At 53.2% G+C, this 6,074-nt stretch overlaps 1 pseudogene; it reads left to right on the forward strand.

The window, feature by feature from the left end:
* Nucleotides 1-8: 8 nt before the first annotated feature.
* LOC123057226 (uncharacterized) lies at nucleotides 9-880 on the forward strand (annotated as a pseudogene).
* The last annotated feature ends 5,194 nt before the right edge of the window (nucleotides 881-6,074 follow it).

Consider the following 6,074-nt stretch of genomic DNA (forward strand, 5'->3'; position numbering starts at 1 on the left):
GGGGATGGATGGAGGGAGGAGTGGGAGGGAGGGGCAGATTTAAAGGGCGCGCGCGGGCGGGCCGGCTGGGTGGCGACGCCGACGCAGCCGCAGCAGCAGCAGCAGCAGGGGGGGACGTGAGTGGCGCGGTCAACCAATCGCGGCCACTGCTGGGTCGTAGAAGTAGAACCCGTAGGAAGACCGACTGCTTGGTTTCCCTGTTGCTTTTGCTTGCACATTCTGGACGGAGACATGCCGTAGTGGCGCAAATGTTTCTTTTTACAGCCCGGTCTCCGCCGTCTCGTCCATCTGAAGCATGTATGCATGGGCGGGGTGCCATGTGTCTGCCTCTGCCGGCCGTTAAACGTACCCCAGTGGAAGAGACACGACTCCAATATCTGAGTATCAGAGAACCTGTCAGCCGATCGAGCACCGGATCGATTCCGCATGGAGCGCCAGCCGCGGCAAAGATCATATATTCTCCATGGATCATGCAGGTGTGTTCCTCCCAGTGGCACCAGGCTCCGGCAGAGCGAAGCGCTGTCGTGCCCTGCCGGCCGGATTTGTAAATTCCCGTGGCGACGCGACACCGGCGGGTCGACGGACGGATCTTCTCCGAACCTGCTGCTGCCGTTGCGCTCGCAGTCGCAGGGTTCACATGGCGCGCATGAGGCTGTCCGCGCCCAGCCCGCAGCGACGCCTACATGCTTTGTGCCATGTTCACATGCTCTTCACCATCGCCAGACAGTCAGGATACGCTCTCGTCAATATTTTTTTTTACTTTAAAAACGTATGGGCTTGGATCATCACACCTGGTAAATAACGACTAGTTGTTTCTCTTCTCTTCCGGAGACTGACTGACCGACCAGAGCAGCTGCTGTCAAATGATTTGCAGTTATAATTATTGGAGGATGAATGGCTTGACCACTTGGCTGGCGCGCATTCTCACCCACTCTTGTTTTTCCCTCCCCGGTTAACCGCGTGCGCGTACGTAGCAATCATGCACGCAGGCGCAGGTGGGAGAGGAGAGGTCGGAGGAGGCGTGGGGGCCGTGACCAGTTAGTTTCTCGTATCCAACAGCATCCCCCTGACGGCGACGTGTACAGGTACGTACACGATACAGGCAACCACCCTTTGTGGTACGACTTGGACCGTCGCGTGCCCTCTCACGTGCGTACGTGGGTTCCTGGCCACGTACGACGCACGTACGCATGCGCTGCGTGGAGTCCGGGGTAACAAAATAGGAGTAGAAAAAGAAAGAGGCTGCGATCGATGTGAAACCGACCGACACCGACACGACGCGATGGACGGGCACTGGCCGACGGGGTGCGTGCGGACAAGTGGTTCGGTCGAACTCGACCCAGAGGGAGGCCAAAAGGGAGCCGGATCCCCTGACGTACGGCCCCCTGCCGTTGGGCCGCTGACGGGTGGGTCCGGGCCCACACGTCAGTGTGTGGGTACGAGCCGCGTCCGGCCAAAAGAAAGCAAAGCAGGGGGCGCGGGTCCTGGTCAGGGCGGAGACCGCTTTGACCGTTGTGTCGAGTCCATCGCCCCGGGCGGCTGCGTATGTGGCTGGCTGGTTGGCAGGCTCCATAAAGGGAGATTCCTTCCACCCTTCGCGCACGTCTCTCACATGCCGCAAATGCTGCCGTTTAATTCGTTAACTATTCTGCTTCCGGGAGGCAACTTCTACTGCTCCTGTCGTACCCTGTTGCGCAGGGCGTATGGTGAGACATTTTCCTTCGTGCGTCCATCGTTTGTGCATTTTTGAAACATTTAGGGCATTTCCAACAGACGACGCCTGAACCATCTGCATCAATTTCGACGGTCCGGATGCAATTTACCATCCAACACGATATCCTGTCGGTCCGCATAACAGTCTCGCTAACCGGACACAAACTAAGGACGGCTTTACAGGACGCAAACTAAGGACACCCTGCCCATCTTGTACTACGGCGCAGTCAACCTAGGATATGTCTCTAGCCAAGTATTCCCCCGCTCCATGGCAGACACCACTCTCAACAGTTATTCGATCAAATGCACGATCTTTTTTTTTTTTGCTGAACTTCTTGTTATTTTCTAGAGCAAGCACGATAGCGGAGAACTTGACGATAGGGAGTGAGTTGATGTGCTATGTGTGGAAGGCCGTATCTGCCAACTTTGTAGGCATGAGGCAAGGGGGCTTGTTGTTTGGGCAGAATGTGTGTGTTTCGTTTCTTGAACAAAAGCACTTTGCGCCCTGCAACGCGCATCTGGTCCATAGTTGCAATGTGAAGTCACTGGCCCAGCGTTGGTACACCATCTTCAACGTCGTCATGAAGTTTTGTAGTGCGATTGCACGAGTGGAAACAATGTGGCCATCGGCCTTGTCAACCTGGAGATAGTTGTTGCTCTACATGTTGGTCAATTCGTCGATCCACTCAATGTTTGAAATTGATAATTATACGTTGGATAGCCTGAACGTGCTTTTGTGATTTACTACAAGAGTGAGGGTAGACCGTTTGCATTCATACATTGCCGAATGAAGCTCAATGGGACTCGAGTATCGTTGAGTTTGGAATCGATGAATTTGAAAAGCTTGTTGAACATCCAATTATCTCAGATATAATATTTACATTTGAACTATTTTTTAGGGAAAACTTTTGATATATTCATCTTTAATCATGGCAGTACAATGAACACCAGAAATGATAAAAATTACATCTAGATCCATAGACCACCTAGAGACAATTATGAGCACTGAAATGAACCGAAGGCGTGGCCACCGTCATCGTCCCTCCCTTGCTGGAGCCAGACAAAACTTGTTGTAGTAGACAGTCGAAAAGCCATCGTGCTAAGGCCCCATAGGACCAGTGCACCAAAATAGCAACCACCGCCGATGAAGTGTATCGTAGATCGGAAGGATCCAACCTGAAAACACACGAACATAGTCGAACTACGAGCAAATCCACCAAAGACAGATCCGCCGAAGACATACATCCACACGCTCATCGATGATGCCAGACCCATCACCATGATGAGGTCTAGGCAGGGAGAAACATATTCCATCTTCAGGGGGTCACCGTCGTCTCGTCTTTCTAAGTACTCCCTCCGTCCGGAAATACTTGTCATTAAAATGAATAAAAGGGGATGTATCTAGATGTATTTTAGTTCTAGATACATCCCTTTTTGTCCATTTTGATGACAAGTTTTTTCGGACGGAGGGAGTAAGATATAAACCCTAACAAAACTCGAGGAAACTTCTAAAATCGAAGCCTTCTCACCGGCAAGGGCCGGGATCCACCGCGCCCTATGGCCTTAAGGTCACTGAAGATGAGGCGGACCAGCGGCGCCGCGGGTTGGAGGAAGAGGAACCCCAGGCTCTGTTTTTTTTGTAGAAGAGACGGCTGATCTATTGTTGTACAGGAATATTTGCAAGCTATTTATGAATGAATGGTGATATTTTCTATTATTATTTTGAGTGCTACGGATAAAGAAAACAGGCGTTTAGAAGATAGTGTAGGATGACCAGCTCGTGGACTAGTCCACACACAAATACTTGTTCCTTTTAGCCTCAGCTTTTTTTTAAGGATGGTCATATACATGTTGCATAACTTTACTAGTTTAGTACTCCCTCCGTTCCAAAATAGATGACTCAACTTTGTACTAACTTTAGTAGAAAGTTAGTACAAAGTTGGGTCGTCTATTTTGAAACGGAGGGAGTATATGCCATGGCCTTCTCGCGAAAAACAAGGTCAAGATTTTTCATATCAGAGTAAAAGTTGTCACGATGCTACCGTTAGGAGGTAAAATGTGGAATGTACTCTTAAACAAGTTCTTTTCAAGCATATTCTGCTACGTATTCTGGAGAGAACGGCAATCACTTGGTGGAATGGATATATTCACGGCCGGGGTTGCTTCCAGAACACCGCCTCAAGTTGGGCCAGGCCAACCACTACACCAAGAAGCGCATGGCAACCCGTGCGCCATCGATGGTGCTGGCGACGACCACTTTTGGCACTTGACCTGTTGACTGCTTCCATCTGTGTCAATGCCGTCCACACAACCCGTCATCGCCAGACACGTGAACGCACACACTTTTTTGCGAGCACTTTCATTTCGCACATCCTTCCATTTTTGCATTTCCTTTTTATTTTACCGTCAGACGTCAAAGCAGTACTTCTTTTGGACGGGAAAGTCAAACTCGTACTTGCAACCAGGGCGGTAAGTACCACCTCAGGCCGTGGCAGTACAAAGATGCTGACTGTATCATTACACAGACAGGGAGAACATCATCGACATCTTTTCGAGAAAACAACATCATGTCCTGACGTGTAAAAATCCCCTGTGTGCGACCAATTATATGGGCACTTGGCACAGGTGTTCCCCCTTTGTTTCCATCTACTCCATGTCTCTGTGTGCGCGCACTGGCTGGCTCGTCAGCTGATGTGTGACCAGCAGCACCGTACTGTCACGCTCACAGAGAGAGAGAGAGAGAGAGAGAGAGAGAGAGAGAGGGGATGATATTTGTGCATGCATGCGCCGGACTTGGCGGCGAGGGCGGCCGGAGAGCGATCGCCGGTGCGGCCCGGCCTCGGGATGTCGGGGAAGTGGAGCGGTGGACTCGCCGGGGCCCCGCGCCCCACGTGTCCCGCCTGGCGTTTCTCCTGTCGCGCGGGCTTTCGGCTCGCGGGCCCTGCCGTCCCGTGCCGACGTGCCGGCTCCCGGGGAGGGGCACGGATCCGACTGGGGGGCCGTGGCCCGCCATGCGTGCTCCAGGGATCCGATCATGTCTGCTTTTGGAACAGGAGCATGGCACATTAGTTCACTACATGATATCATGCTCATCTAGTGCTATAGTAGTTCTATCAGAGGTACATTGACTGCCGTTTAGAATTTTCTGGCTCACGGACTCACAGTTCTTTCCCGACGGCATGTTTTTTCCCCTCGCAAAAGCGTTTCTAAAAATACATGTTGTATAGGGCATCTCCAACGCTGATTCTCAAACCGTCCGCACCGGACCGTGTGGTCCGAACGTGTTTTGACATCCAACGCGGCCCGGTGTCGGTCCGCCAACCTGTCCGGGTGTCATCTTTTTCGCAAATTGGAAACAAAAACTAGGGAGCAAGGGTTTTGCGGGCGCCCAGACCACCGCCACGCCTATTTTTTGACTATCCCGACCTACCCAAAAAAACTTACTGGTCTCTCCCGCGCTTTCAATCCAACGTCCGTGCTACTTGGCGCTGGCCGGTATGTAGGCATACACCACGTCTCGAGAAACCAACTCTGGCCGCTGCGCTGCATTTAAGTGGGCTCACCTGCACTTCGCATGGCCGGGCCGCGGCCATTTAGGCGTGCACCGGGATGCACACATCCACATGCATCGTCTCCGAGCCCCTCCTCACTTTGAGCCCTTTCTCCTCCTCGGGCATCTTCAACTCCTACGATGCCAAAGTCCTGGTTCTTCATGTCGGTAGGGGAAAACGACATAAATTTGTCGTGGCGGATCATGCATGGTGCCACTGCCCTCCCTTGCCAGGCCCCTTCGCATCCACGGCGGCCGGCTACTTTAGAAAAGGAGGAGACCGTCATCTCCTCCGATGGCGAGGAGGACTAGAAGCCGTCGCAGGAGCATCGACCACAGCAGCAGCCACGCCTCCTCGCGGAGGGGCTCTGATGGACAAGGAATTTGTCTGTCAGATGGAGCTCATGACAGAGCGATCACTCCATCAGATTGGGTCGCTCCATCAGATTGGTCTGGCGCCACAGTTGCCGCCATCCCCGCCGCGCTACCGTGTGAAGCGGGAGCCGGCGTCCCCTCTTCGGCAGGTGAAGGAGGAGCCCACATCACCCCCTCTTCGGCATCAAGGAGGAGCCACCGTCCCCGCCATGCAACCGCGGCGTTCAGATCGGCTGCCGCGTGAAGTAGGAGCCGGCCTCGCCGCCAGCACACAACCACTACAACCGTGACGTCTAGATCGAACATCACGTCAAAGATGAGCTGCCGCCGACAATCACCAAGGTGCGAGGCCGCATACTCGACTACCTCAGATGCGGGGGTGGCGGCGGTCCCTCCGGCTCAAGGGTCATCATGTTTGAGGAGCATCGGGCGGCGA

The sequence above is a fragment of the Triticum aestivum genome, chromosome 3A (assembly GCF_018294505.1).
Source record: "Triticum aestivum cultivar Chinese Spring chromosome 3A, IWGSC CS RefSeq v2.1, whole genome shotgun sequence".
NCBI lineage: Eukaryota > Viridiplantae > Streptophyta > Magnoliopsida > Poales > Poaceae > Triticum > Triticum aestivum.